This window comes from Ovis aries, chromosome 2, assembly GCF_016772045.2.
Source record: "Ovis aries strain OAR_USU_Benz2616 breed Rambouillet chromosome 2, ARS-UI_Ramb_v3.0, whole genome shotgun sequence".
Taxonomy (NCBI): Eukaryota; Metazoa; Chordata; class Mammalia; order Artiodactyla; family Bovidae; genus Ovis; species Ovis aries.
This window is the reverse complement of record NC_056055.1, coordinates 60,199,021-60,211,416: the sequence shown is the minus strand read 5'-3', so window position 1 is coordinate 60,211,416 and position 12,396 is coordinate 60,199,021. Positions and strand designations below refer to the sequence as shown.

At 41.2% G+C, this 12,396-nt stretch overlaps 1 long non-coding RNA gene across 7 annotated transcripts in view; it reads left to right on the top strand.

Moving 5' to 3' along the window:
* Nucleotides 1-511: 511 nt before the first annotated feature.
* The window catches only part of LOC105607801 (uncharacterized), an 84,281-nt gene continuing 72,396 nt past the window's right edge, over nucleotides 512-12,396 (top strand). For 3 of the 7 annotated variants that reach the window (XR_009599216.1, XR_009599213.1, XR_009599211.1), the window contains exon 1: nucleotides 512-687. This is a non-coding gene — a long non-coding RNA (uncharacterized LOC105607801). Of the gene's footprint in view, nucleotides 693-11,181; nucleotides 11,285-11,836; nucleotides 11,901-12,396 lie in introns of those variants that run through there. The other 4 variants (XR_009599214.1, XR_009599217.1, XR_009599215.1 and 1 more) reach the window with 4 other exon arrangements.

Genomic DNA, 12,396 nt, shown 5'->3' with positions numbered 1-12,396 from the left:
CTTTCCTTCCAGGGAGCAAGTCTTTTAATCTGATGGCTTCAGTCACCGTCTGCTGTAATTTTGGAGCCCAAGAAAAGAAAATCTGTCACTGCTTCCACTTTTTCCCCTTCTATTTGCCATGAAGTTATGGGACTATGCCATGATCTTAGTTTCTTTAATGTTGAGTTTTAAGCCAGCTTTTTCACTCTCCTCTGTCACCCTCATCAAGAGGCTCTTTAGTTCTTCTTCACTTTGGCCATTAGAGTGGTATCAGCTGCAAGTCTGAGGTTATTGATATTCTTCCCAGCAATTTTGATTCCAGCTTGTGCTTCATCCAGCCCAGAATTTTGCATGATGTACTCTGCGTATAAGTTAAATAAGCAGGGTGACAGTGTACAGCCTTGTCATATTCCTTCCCCGATTTTTGAACCGATTTTGAAACAACAGTCAGTTGTTTCATGTCTGCTTCTTACTGTTGCTTTTTGACCTGCATACAGATTTCTCAGGAGGTAGGGGTTGCTAAGAGTCAGACACAACTGAGCGACTTCACTTTCAATTTTCACTTTCATGCATTGGAGGAGGAAATGGCAACCCACTCCAGTGTACTTGCCTGGAGAATCCCAGGGACGGAGGAGCCTGGTGGGCTGCTGTCAGTGGGGTCACACAGAGTCGGACACAACTGAAATGACTTAGCAGCAGCAGCAGCAGGTAATGTGAGTATCTCTTTAATATCAGCCAATAATAATTGTAATGATGATGATTTAAAAATCAAAAAGTACTTATAATTTGATGTTATTTACCAAATACATGAAATGTGCAATATACCAAACTGTTTTACATTTGTTATCTTTAGTCCTCTCGTAAATCCTAAGCTAAGGGAGAATATTAACCCTATTTGATACAGAAGGAAACGGGCTTATAGCAGTTTAGAAAATAACCCAGAATCAGATTGAGTGGCAGGGGCCAGGTCTAGAACTTGGTCAGTCAGCTTCAAAGGCTGTGCGTAATCTCTGTTCTGTGTTCTACATTCAGAAAACAGTTGTATGCTAGGGTTACAGCTGCGGGAAGATGGCGCATAAAAAGATTCAAAGGAGCATATGAAGTGCATACTAGTCATTGTGTCTGTGGTGTAGTTTGTATTTTTCTCTATTTTCTAAAACTATGCTGGAAGAAACTTTTTCCTACTTCAAATGACCTTTTCATTGGGATGCCATTTTTCTTTGAATTAAAGGAGAAGATTAATTTTACCAATTAAAATGTGGAATTTATAAAAACAGTTAAGTCAAATCACCTTCTTGGTAATATTGGGAGGGGGAATGTGACCTTTCCTTTTTCCTGGAACTTGCTTTTGTATAGCCTCTCTGGGGCTTGTCTGTGGTTATGGAATAAGAAAGGCTTCTGGATTGTTTTGTTTGGAATGGGCGTAGCTTTACCTTGTTCCACCTGAGTGGGTAACTTACTGGAAAGGGCATTCTGTTTGCTGGGAAAGGCATCCACGTGGGAATCTTACAGCTTAACATTTTCCTGTCATCATAGTGTTGCCTCTCTGGATGTTATATAGTCTTTGCTTTCTTCTGTTGCTGTTGTTCTTATTAACACTGACAACTAATTTTGGTTTAAAATGCATTTTATTTTAAACAATTTCAAACTCACAGAAACTGCAAGAACTATACAAAGAATTTTTTTTCCCTTTCACCATAAGATGCTAAGTTGGCTATGTGGCACAGTATCCTTCTCCGTCCCCATTGTGTCAGTAGGTACTTCTTAACAACAAAGATCCTTTTACAAAAGTGCAAATACATTCATTAAGAGCTGCAGATCAACATTGTTACATTACAACTCCAGACCCCACTGAAGTGTTTATCTTGTTGAGTACATTATAGCAAAAGAACCCACTTCAGAACCGTTTGTTGCATTTAGTTATCAGTCTCTTTCATCTTCTCAAGACCCATTAAAAAAAATTTAGAGTAGAGTTGATTTAAAATGTTGTGTTAGTTTCAGGTATACAGCAAAGTGATTCAGTCATATATATATATATATATATATATATATATATAATTTTATAATATATATTATATTCTTGTATAATATATATATTCTTGTATAGTTTATATTATATATATTCTTTTCCAGATTCTTTGCCAATAGATTTTTATAAGATATTGAATGTAGCTCCCTGTGCTATCTAGTAGGTCCTCATTGTTTTGTTGTTTATCCATTTTATATATAGTAGTGTGTATGTTAATCCAAGACTCCTAATTTAACCCTCTCTCCCTCCTTTCCCCTTTGGTAATCATAAGTTTGTTTTCTATGTCTATGAGTCTATTTGTGTTTTGAAAATAAACTCATTTGTATCACTTTTTTTAGATTCTGCCTAAAGTGATATCATATATTTGTCTTTTTCTCTCTAGCTTTCTTCACTTAGTAAGATAATCTAAGAAGGTCCATTCATATTGCTGCAAATGGCCTTATTTTATTCTTTTTTATGGTTGAGTAATAGTCCATTGTGTATCTGTACCACAAGTTCTTTATCCATTTGTCTGTTGATGGACATTTAGGTGCATGTATCTAGGCCCATTGTTTTATAGACATCACTCAATCTGGGTCCTTCTGATACAAAATTTAGTTTATGCATCTTTGACAGGAATTTTTCGAGTGCTGCTTTCTTCTCATTGCATCCAATCAGGAGTGTACAACTTCTGTTTTCCCTGTTACCAATGATATTACTTTTGATCACTTGACTGAGGTAGTGTCTGCCTCCATCTCCACTAGGAAGTTGCTCTTTTCCTGCTGTCATTAATGTATATTTTGTTGGGAAGTTTCTGTGTAAATATCCCATTCTTCATTAAACTTTCACTGTATCTGTCTATTTACATTGCTTAGGTCTCATGGTTTTCTATTTTATTCAAGAAGTTATCATCCATTATAATGATGATATATCTCCATGTTGAAGCTAGCATCTGTGTTCTTTTGATATGTCCCTATTATTTCCTTGCTTTCTGATTCAAAGTTCATCCTCTAAATTCCTTTCCTCGGTCCTGCAATCAGCCATTGTCTCAGGAAGTAGAGGATGATTTCAAGAGTATAAGATCTAGACTGTGTTGATTGCTATTAAAGGCTGTCTTAGCAGGGTATATGTGTATACCTATATAAATTTTTATGTACATATATTTCATAACTTTGTCTGAAAATGGGCTTCCTTGATGATTCAGACAGTCAAGAATCTGCCTGCAATATGGGAGACCTGGGTCAATCCCTGGGTTGAGAAGATCCCCTGGAGAAGGGAATGGCAACCCACTCCAGTATTCTTGCCTGGAGAATTCCATGGACAGAGGAGCCTGGTGGGCTATAATTCATGGAGTCACAAGGAGTTGGACATGACTCACATACACACACATAAATATAAAAATAAATAAATAAAATATTATATATATATATATATATATATTTACACACATTTTCACCTATATTTGTATGTTTATTGATTATAGGGGAACAAAAATTGCCATCTCAGACTGTCTCTCTGCTATGTAGGTTATTTGGAACTGAAAACAATCAAGGCCCAAAAGACTCAGAAAGAAACTTTGACCTTTCCGTTAGTTGCCTAAAAGAAAGTAGATAGAGAACCTGTTCCAGGAAAGGAACTAGCGCCATAGATAACTATGGTATGAACTGTGTGTGTCATGCAGGGAGGGTCCGACTGAAGTCTGTTGAAATTCCTCACTGTGTCTCATGGTCTCTGCAAAACCCAGAAAACATTTGTTTACCAAACACTTGCTTTTCCATCTTCATGTGCATTACCTTCCTTCCCGCTGAAATCCCAAACCCTCAACATCCTCTTTTGTCCTTAGCTGAAAATGCTATTTCAGGTGAGGGTTTCAGCCATTTTGGTGAGTTACTCAGTTCTTCTGGCTCTCTCCCATGTGTACATGTTATTAAACTTTTATGTGATTTCTCCTGTTAATGTCTCCTATGAATTTTAAAAATAATTTTATTCATTTACTTTGGCCGTGCTGGATTTTCATGGCTGTGCAGGCTTCTCGTCGCAGCAGCAATGCTCAAAAAGATGCCATGTAAATCTAAGGACTTGTAGTTTATACTGGCCAAATATGCCATTATAGTACACAGTCTTTGGGACTAAATTTCATTTCATTTTTAAAATTTTATTTATTTTATTTTGGCTGTCCTGGGTCTTCGTCGCTGCACGGGCTTTTCTCTAGCTGCGGTGAGCAGGGGCTGCTCTCTGATTGCCTGGGCTTCTCGTTGTGGCGGCTTCTCTTGTGGCAGAGCACGGGCTGCAAGGTGCATGGGCCTCAGTACTTGTGGCGTGTGGGCCTAGTCGTTATGACTCCCAGGCTCTGGAGCACAGGCTCAATAGTTGTGGCACAGGGACCTAGTTGTTCTGGAGCGCGTGGATCTTCCTGGACCAGGAATCAAACTCATGTCTCCTACCTACACTTTACCTTTACCACTACCTTTACTCCTACCTTTACCACTGAGCCACCAGGGAAGCCCCATTTTTCTCTTATTAATCTGTCCTTTAGTGTAGGAGGTTTCTCAGACAAGGACTTAAAAGAGTAGAGGAAAAATCCGCCTCCCCTCTACTCACTGACGCTTCTCACCCTGTTTGGACTCTACGTCTATGCTAAGCCATCTTTGCAGAGCAGTGCTGTCTTCACTGTGCTGGGAATCCCATACCCAGCATGGGCGTCTCTTACACAAGGGCCCCTTGGCTACCTAGGCCCTGATACAACCTGTGCCTCACTCTCCCAAAGGAGAGTCACTGAGTTCTAGCTAGCCACACTGTTCTGGGCCACCACCACCTCTTCTAGAACTGGTCTTCAACCTTCTCCGCCTCACCGATTGGCTTTAGGGCTGCATTGTTCTACTGGGAAAGGGGGAAAGAAGAGGAAGAATAAGAGAAAGTCTTTCTTAGCCTGCAGTATTGTGGGGTGTGTGTGTGTGTGTGTGTGTGTGTGTGTGTGTGTGTGTGTGTGTGTATTTGGTGCTTCTGATAACCAAAATATCTTTCTCATATATATTTGGTCTTCATCCATGGTTCCTGGCTCACAGCTGCCTGAATCCTTGTAATTTCCCAAGCAACAAGAGTAATGGGACCATTACTTTTATATTGCTCTCTTGTTCTCAGTTCCTGAAATCTGTTATAACAAATCCCTTTCCACCACAACTGGGCTTGTGTTAACTTTTGGAAAGCACCTAAGGCTGGGGCACTGGCAGAAGAGGAATCAACTATGACTCGAGGGTTAGATCTTTCAGTCCAACCCCCTGATTTCTGAGGAGGGCAGAGGGACTGGAGATTGAATCAGTCACCTATGACCAATGATTTGATCTATGACACCTATGTAGTGAAGCCTCCATAGAAACCTGAAAGAAGTAGGTTCGGAGAGCTTCTAGGTTGCTGAACCAGATACCTCTATATGCCACTGTGCCAGACCCCAGACTCTACAAGGACAGAGGCTCCTCTGTTTGCGACCTCACCCTTGTATCACTTTCTCTGGTTGTTGATTTGTGTCCTTTGATATCTTCTATTATAAACTTGGGTCTAATAAATAAATAAGATTGATTTCCTAAGTCCTGTCAGCCTTTCTAGCAAATGAATCAGACCCAAGGAGTGGATGGTGGGACCTCCAATTGAGAACCAGTGGCTCAGAAGCGCAGGTAGCAACTTGGACTTGTGATTGGCATCTGAGAGGATAGTCTTGTGGAACTGAGCCCTTATCCTGTGGTATCTCATGCTGTCTCTAGGTAGATAGTGTCAGAATTGAATTGAATTGTAGAACACCCAGCTGATGTCTGTGAATTGCTTGGTGTTACGGGCACAATCCCCCCACACATTGGAATTAAGTTCAGAAACCTCACAGCTCTCAATCATCACTATGACAAACCCCAGGTCGACTCGTCAGATTCTGTGCTTCTGATCAAGTTTATTTTGGAGACCATCTCTGGGCACAGAGTTGAAAATCTGAGTGATTAAGAGCTTCAGCAGACAAGGCACCAGGCTAGATTTTAGGAGGCCTGGCCTTTAGTCCTGAGTCTGCACTTTATCAAGGGTGGGAATCCTGTTCCACCTCTAGCCCTTTGTATAAATGGGGTGATAAAGAAGCAAAATGATCGATAGGTAAGATGCCCAGTAGGAATCCTTTTTCTGAACATATGAAGTAGAAATAGTGGTGTGAATATGAATTGAGGTAAGACATTCTGAAATGTTTTGAAAACTCTAGAAACCTATGCATGTATGACATTTTTTATAAGAAAAATATTTCATCAGGAAACACTAATTTAATGCAAAAGTTTTAGCAGGAAAATATCCCATTTTCTTTGATATACCCAAATATGCAGAGCTGGAAATGTGTGCTGGGGAAATAAAATATAGGACTCTGGGGCAGCATGTGCTAGATCTTGCTGAAACCAGAAACTTGTAAGTTTTTGGAAGAGCTTTGAAGAACTTCCAGTTTAATTCAGTTTGCATATTTATCAGTTGTTTTATTATAATCTTTCTAAGGGTGAGATTATTTTCTTCAGTGGTACTTCAGTCCCCTAGTTTACTTCCCTGTCTCTTCTGTGGAAATTTCCTGTGTACTGATACTGTTGTAGTTGCCTCTAAAACTTCCTTTTTCATTACTGTTTACCATGTGTGTGGTGTGTAATTGAACTATCTTCTGTTTCAACAAAAGAAGGCAACTCAATGGGGGTCTCTGAAAATTCCTTAATCCCCAAAGCTTCCATTTATGCAAAAAGAATGAATTTAAGAATATTATGAACAGAACCCCTCTCTGGCATTTTTATAAGTGATTCTAATACATATTTAAATTACTTTTCACTTAGTTTTGAATGCTAGGATGATGAATTAATACATACAACTAAATCAGAAAAGGGCCCTGAGGACACCAACCCATATGGATTACAAGTAAAGACTGGCTTCTAATGTTACTTTCTGTTAGAGGGGTTTGGGTTTTATTTTTTTAAGATTCTATAAAAACCCCAAGAAAAATTAAGTACTGTTCAAAAGAAGAAATGTGGGCAAATTTTAGGAAGGGCAGAGTTGAGAAATCCCCTCATTTGAGAAAGCTAAAGACAGCATAAACATTGCAAGGAAGTGGTCAGCTCTAGCAGAGAGTGGGCAGCAAGACTGAAAGGAGATGAAAACCACTGACTCATGGGCTTCCCTTTCATTTGGTGGGCTATCAAGTGTCATTACACATTTTTAGTTATTTCTGTAGGTATGTTGTAACTACAAGGTATTTCTTAGCTCAGCAGATAAGAGCCATGTAGGTAACTGAGCTGGAAAGTGAATGAGAGGAGGAAGAGACTCTCTACAGGGTGACCCAGAGCGTCTCACCATATGGCACTGGTTTCAGCTGGATTGGATGGCCTCTGAACATTAAGCTAATTTCATGTATATTTCTTCATTCATCCATTCATTCCTTTAGGGAGTAGTTATTTACATACATAGGGTCGTCAGGTGATTTAAACCAAAAATACCAGACACACAATAAAAATGTATAGACTAAGTTTTGTTTTGTTTCGTTTTGTTTTTAAAGAAAGCAACACCTAAACTTCCAATAATATTGAAAACGTATTAGTTAGAGGTGGTGGCCTGGACACATATATTTATCTTGGTTTTCTTGAAAGACTCCATTAAAAATAGCAGTGAACTTTACTTCAAAGCACAGATGCATCAGAACAGAGAGCAGAAGAAACCACAGGAAGGAAGGCAAGATGGAAAGCCAGTAGATGAGTGGAAACTGATGTAGCCAACTCAAAGAAGTGAAATCCTAAGGGGACTGTGGTGGGAAGGGTGTCCTCCATTCATTTTGCACCACAGGTCCCAGAAATGCTCAGAAATCCGTGACACCAGGTCTCTCTAAAATGGGGGAAAAAACAGGTTGAAAATGTTTTTGAGAAGCTGTTAGACCCCCCAGCTCCCTTCTCAATGTCCTGCAGACAAGGGTTGCTTCCCCAGCCTTACACAGGATTGAAAGTTCATCTAAAGAGCTGAGCGGCCACAGTGGCCACTCAGCACATTGTGGTTTTCTGAGCGCTTGAAATGTGGCTCTTCTGAATCAAGGTGTGCTATACGTGTGAAATATACACCGGGTTTGAAGACTTAGCACAATAAAAAAGAATGTGAGATAACCTCTTGATATTTAAAAATATGTATTGATTCCACATTGAAGCAATAGTGCTTTTGATATGTTGGGTTACATAAGAAAACATATGATTAAATTAATTTTCTTCTTTTTAAAGCATTTTTTCAATATGCTGAGAGAAAATTTAAGGTGATTTCCATGGCTCCCAGTATGTTTCTGTTGGACAGCATTGCTCTAGAGTGTGTGAACCAAGGGGGATTCTGGAGCAAGGGCACAGTCAAGGAGTTCCCATACTGAAAACAGGATGGCCAAGTGAAAGCTAACACGAAATAGTCAGACCCCAGTCTCTTCCCTCACTCAGATCCCAGAATGGCAGCTGGTCTGCTAACCTCAGGTTGGAGAGGGGAACACTCAGCCCAGGACAGCCTAGGAGAAGACCTACAGAGCCCCAGGCAAACCCTGGCAGACCCTGCTATCTCCCAGTGTTCACTTCTGTGCATGAAGATGGGTTCCTGCAAATGCCTGCAACTCTCTTGGGGAGAATGTGCTTCTCAGCCTGCACATCTCAGCCAGAAATGCTGGAACTGATGTCCTTGCAGTTGGTGGATAAAGAGCCCAGTTGCCTGGCTCTTTCACTGGGTATACAACCCTGAGCTGCAGGACCCATGAGGACTCAAATTTCACAGAGCATTGAGTTTGCTCACCCTGGATGGCCTTTTTCTTCTCTTGTCTCACTTCTCTGCCTTGTTGCTCAGTCCCTCAGTCTTGTCCAACTGTGACCCCATGAACTGCAGCACACCAGGCTTCCCTGCCCTTCACTGTCTCCTGGAGTTTGCTCAAATTCATATCCATTGAGTCAGTGATGCAATCCAACCATCTCATCCTCTGTCACCCCCCTTCTCCTCCTGCCCTCAGCCTTTCCCAGCATCAGGGTCTTTTCCAATGAGTCAGCTCTTTGCATCAGGTGGCCAAAATATTAGAGCTTCAGCTTCAGCATCAGTCCTTCCAATGAATATTCAGGGTTTATTTCCTTTCAATTAACTGATTTGATCTCCTTGCTGTCCAAAGGACTCTCAAGAGTCTTCTCCAGCTCCACAGTTCAAAAACATCAATTCTTCAGTGCTCAGCCTTCTTTATGGTCCAACTCTCACATCCATATATGACTACTGGAAAAACCATATCTTTGACTAAATGGACCTTTGTTGGCTAAGTGATGTCTCTGCTTTTTAATACATTGTCTAAATTTATCATAGTGTTTCTTCCAAGAAACAAGTATCTTTTAATTTTTAACTATAGTCACCATCTGCAGTGATTTTGGAGCCCAAGAAAATAAGATCTGTCACTGCTTCTACTTTTCCCCCATCTATTTGCCATGGAGTGATGAAACTGGATGCCATGATCTTAATTTTTTGAATGTTCCTGTGATTACCTTGAAATTAATTTGGTATACTCAGCTCCTTGTCCCTGGGTCTGTTTTGTGGGTACCTAAACTAAGACCCTGGAAGCAACAGTCAGAACTGGACATGGAACAACAGACTGGTTCCAAATAGGAAAAGGAGTATGCAAAGGCTGTATATTGTCACCCTGCTTATTTAACTTATATGCAGAGTACATCATGAGAAACGCTGGGCTGGGCTGGAAGAAGCACAAGCTGGAATCAAGATTGCTGGGAGAAATATCAATGACCTCAGATATGCAGATGACACCACCCTTATGGCAGAAAGTGAAGAGCAGCTAAAAAGCCTCTTGATGAAAGTGAAAGAGGAGAGTGAAACAGTTAGCTTAAAGCTCAGCATTCAGAAAATGAAGATCATGGCATCTGGTCCCATCACTTCATGGGAAATAGATGGGGAAACAGTGGAAACAGTGTCAGACTTTATTTTGGGGGGCTCCAAAATCACTGCAGATGGTGACTGCAGCCATGAAATTAAAAGACGCTTACTCCTTGGAAGAAAGTTATGACCAACCTAGACAACATGTTGAAAAGCAGAGACATTACTTTGCCCACAAAGGTCTGTCTTAGTCAAGGCTATGGTTTTTCCAGTAGTCATGTATGGATGTGAGAGTTGGACTGTGAAGAAGGCTGAGTGCTGAAGAATTGATGCTTTTGAACTGTGGTGTTGGAGAAGACTCTTGAGAGTCCCTTGGACTGCAAGGAGATCCAACCAGTCCATTCTAAAGGCGATCAATCCTGGGTGTTCATTGGAAGGACTGATGCTAAAGCTGAAACTCCAGTACTTTGGCCACCTCATGTGAAGAGTTGACTCATTGGAAAAGACTCTGATGCTGGGAGGGATTGGGGGCAGGAGAAGGGGACGACAGAGGATGAGATGGCTGGATGGCATCACCAACTCGATGGACATGAGTCTGAGTGAACTCCGGGAGTTGGTGATGGACAGGGAGGCCTGGCGTGCTGCGATTCAGGGGGTTGCAAAGAGTCGGACACGACTGAGCGACTGAACTGAACTGAACTGAAACTAAGACCCATTCTGAGAGTGCATGTTCTTACAGGAAAATAGCCCAGCTGTGTCTCTCTGCCGGGGAGCTGCTGTGGATAGACCTCAGCCAAGCTCTTAGCTCTTTCCGGAGCCTACTTTTAAATATGAGCAGGAAGCCTGAGCCACCGGACATTAAAGGGAATCCTCTAATGATTCAGAGAGCAAAACAACATTTTTTTAAAATTACAGTCTATATTATGGCCAATTTTTCTGCCCTGCTTATGCATGGAAGTAGTATTTTGCCATAAGAATAAGACCAAATGCACAAAACGGGTGTGTGTGTGTGTGTGTGTGTGTGTGTGTGTGTGTGTGTGTGTGTGTGCGTGTGTGCCTGTTTCACTAAACAGAAAGCTGAAATACTGGGCTGTCTGGCTACTACCTACACTAGATGCCACTCAGTGAGTACTGGATACAGGGATTAGTGCCAGTCCCTGCTGTTGTAAGGAGATACAGTCCAAAGGAAAAGTCAGCCAAGAGGGGAAATGCTTATTGTGCAGCAGTAAAGAACAGGATAGACTCTGCCCAGTAGGGTAAGGGTGTCCAAGTGGCCCTAAAACAAACAGGCTGGGAGAGGGCATGAGGAAACATGTGCAGAGGGCCAGCTGGATGCTGCTGAAGGAAGGACATTTCCAGCAAGAACAGCGGATGGGACCATGAGAGGGAAACCAAAATATCCTGAGATGGCTGCACTAAAGGGTGTGAGCAGGAAAGGGTCCAGGAGTGGGGCTGGAAGGGTGCCCAGGCCAGGCTTATCTTGCCAGTGAGGTGGGATGATTTTCTACAGGAGCCCAGGCATCACTGAAAGACTCAGGGCAGCTTCACCTAAAGAAGGATATCTTCAGAGGTGTCCGTAGTCCATGTAGAGAAAAGGCAAACCACCACTGCCTACCTCTGTGTCTTCTTTAAAAAACTGAAGTATAGTTAATTTATAGTGTTGTTAGCTTCAAGTAAACAGCAAAGTGATTGTGTGTGTGTATATATATATATACACACACACACACTTTTCCAGATTCTTTTCCATTGTGGGTTATTACACAATATTGAGTATAGTTCCCTGTGCTTTATAGTAGGTCTTTGCTGTTTACATCTTTTACACAGAGTAGTGTGTGTATATATTAATCTCATTCTGATATGAAGTATGGTTGTTTTTCCATCTGTTTGAAAAATAGCAATGTAAGTACTAAGGCCTTCAGAATTCTTGTATGTGCTAAGTCACTTTGGTCATGTCTGACTCTTTCGATCCTGTAGACTGTAGCCCTCCAGGCCTTCCGGGCGCCTCTGTCCGTGGGATTCTCCAGGCAAGAATACCAGAGTGAGTTGCCATGCCCTCCTGTAAGGGATCTTCCTGACCCAGGGATTGAACCCGTATCTTTTATGTCTCCTGCATTGGCAGACAGGTTCTTTACCACTAGCGCCACCTGGGAAGCTCATATATAGTAGTGTGTATATGTTAATCCCAAATTCTTCATTTGTCACCATCCCCTGCCCCCTGCTATCCCCTTTGGTAACCGTAATATTGTTCTATGTGTGTGAGTCTATTTCTGTTTTGTAAATAAGTTTATTTGTATCATTTTCTTTTAGATTCTATGTATAAGTGATATGGAATTTATCTTTCTCTGTCTGACTTCATTCTCTTAAGATATCAGGGTCCATCCATGTTGCTGCAAATGGCATTATTTCATTCTTTTTATGGCTGAGAAATATTCCATTATATATATATAAATCTCACATATTCTTTATCCATTCATCTGCTGATGGACATTTAGGCTGTTCCCATGTCTTGACTATTGTGAACAGTGCTGCTATGA